Here is a 2,495-nt window from a genome sequence, read left to right as displayed (position 1 = left end):
TTTCATTTGTTTATCTATGTATTGTATTATATTTTGTTCATATTGTTATCGGTTTATAGGGAATTTATTGTCATATATTGTGGTTTGTTGGGTGTGTGTGTGTTAGTGTTCCATTCCATTATGTGTGTAGCTTCTGTAATTTGTCTAAGTGCTGCGTCTGTTCTATGTGTGGACAAGATTTTAATTTCTATGTTGTTGAGTGAGCCTCCGTGTTCCTGCTCAGCGTGCTGGTACAGAACTGATGAGCTCTTCTCTTCCTTAAGTTCCCTCCAATGTTCATTTACCCGCTCTCTTATGCTCCGTGCTGTTTCCCTTACATACGTCGTTGTCTTGTTACTGCATCGTCCCTCTGTACATCTTATACCAAATTAGAGCGTTGTTGCATAAACTTTGAATAATCAATTTAGAAGTGATAACCTAAATGACCTACACGAAAATTCTCAGTTAATTATAATTTGCCATTTAGTGTGAGAAAGAAATTTAAGAAAAATTGCGGTAATTATCAATAACTCTGAGAGAAAAGGGGAAACAATTTTGAGAAATTAAGAATTAATTTCATAAAAACAAACTCTTATGCTTTGGGAAAGGCAAGGGACAATAAAGAATTTGTTTTGCTATTAATGGATTTCCTCAGTAAAGACCTTTCACACTCGAGCTTGCATGGCTACTCGAGAGATCTTTTACATATTAATAAATAGTTACGCAGAGTCTAGAATTCACTTGTCTTAAATATATTTAACATATAATTATCGTCACGATTGAATTACAATTATGACACACGATAAAAACTATGGCACACAATATATTATACGTAGATACAAACTATGATATTCTATACATTATCTACAGATCTAATATGTACTCTATACATTCTTGTACAGATACAACTATGACATATATACTGCGCACATACATTTCGTCTGTCTTCGCATTCTGAGGTCAAATTCATCCGATGTCCACTTTGCTTCTCATCCTTTAGGGATCGATAAAAAAAAGTACCAGTTAAGTACTGGAGTCAATGTAATCAACTTGCTCCCTGTCCTCAAATTTCTGGCCTTGTGTCAAGATTTGAAATCATTATACACTGCACATAAAATATTTTTTGCATACATACAGTATAGCAGAGCATATGTTACTCATAGATAAGACAGACAATATGACATTTATCTTTTAACTCTTGGTCGCCTGATATCTCGTTTTTTTTTTTCAACATCTGGCCTCACATGTCGTTTGGTTTTTTCATTTACTCACGTAATACAGCGTATCACTACACCCAATTTTCTCTCTCGGTAGCAGCATTATGTCGCCTTCTTTTCCTTACTCTTCCAGCCAGCAGTAACGTTTGTCCTTTTTCTTCTCTTTTTTCTTACTCCTTTCCATTCTCCATAGCAGTGACGTTTCGTTATCGTCCTCTCTTCTTCTTTATCTCTTTTTCAACTTCAGAATACACACACACACACACACACACACACACACACACACACACACACACACACACACACACACACACACACACATCGCCCTTATAATTTTGCGGTGTTAATAAAAGAGAAGCACCAGCAATAAGGATGTATGACAACAGAAATGAGACACCTATGAATCACGAGTGAATGAGCTGGTAGAAATAAAGGCAGTGCCCCAGCATGGTCGCAGTCAAATGACTGAAACAAGTAAAAGAATATAAAAATTATGTTCGAGCTTACCTGGATCAAAGCCTGGCTGTACGTGTGATACTAGGGAAAGCGCACGACTCCATAATCCACGAAAACTTTAAACGGATGTCAAATCTGGAAGAATAAAAAGTTTTTGATTTAAAGTTTGCAGAGTAAAGGATATTTAAACGTGTGATTTATATTTTATTTGTTTCTTTTGACACCCTTACATCCTGGTCATCAGAGTGATACACAATCATAGCTAATAGTACCTCTTGCGGAGATCAAGAGACAGAGAAAGATGTCGTCAAGTATTTGTTTGTTTATAGGTTATTTAGAGGAGTGGGAGAACTCATGACTTTTGAAGGTCCTTGAGACTGGTATATTCGATGTTCAGTTTGAAAAACTATATGTCTGTGTTTGTCCGGGATAAATGTGAGTAAGGAGAAAATTTCAGAGAGATAAAGTTTTGGTCTGAAGACGATGTTGACTTCGATGTATGATGTATGAGACACGTAATAGTGACGAAAGGAGGAGAGATAAATAGTGCCTTAGGACAGATATATTTTTAATTACTGTAAACTGTCTAATCCGGTCCTTCTCAAAGTGGTGGTCCGCGGACCGGTGCCGGTCCGCGAGCCATCAGCTGCGAGTTTCCAGAAAAGAAAGAAACATTATAAAATGCTCATGAAATGCTTGTTTACAAAATAAATATACGATAAAAAAAAGTTGTCATCTTTTATCATATTCATTATATATATATTGTTTCCGGTATAAATGAATATTACTAAGAAATATTATCGGTCCCTAGCATATTGCAAAAAAAAAAAAAAAAAAAAAAAA

General features: G+C 35.6%; 1 protein-coding gene across 1 annotated transcript in view; it reads right to left on the bottom strand.

The window, feature by feature from the left end:
• LOC106875962 (prostaglandin E2 receptor EP4 subtype) overlaps window positions 1-2,495 on the bottom strand; it is a 69,192-nt gene that overhangs the window by 24,961 nt on the left and 41,736 nt on the right. Inside the window, exon 2 of the mRNA XM_014924305.2 lies at window positions 1,704-1,787. The gene's annotated coding sequence lies outside the window, so the exon portion shown is untranslated. The remainder of the gene's footprint in view (window positions 1-1,703; window positions 1,788-2,495) is intronic.

Source organism: Octopus bimaculoides, chromosome 13 (assembly GCF_001194135.2).
Source record: "Octopus bimaculoides isolate UCB-OBI-ISO-001 chromosome 13, ASM119413v2, whole genome shotgun sequence".
NCBI lineage: Eukaryota > Metazoa > Mollusca > Cephalopoda > Octopoda > Octopodidae > Octopus > Octopus bimaculoides.
Note: the sequence above shows the minus strand (reverse complement) of the source record. Positions and strands in the feature narration are given on the sequence as shown.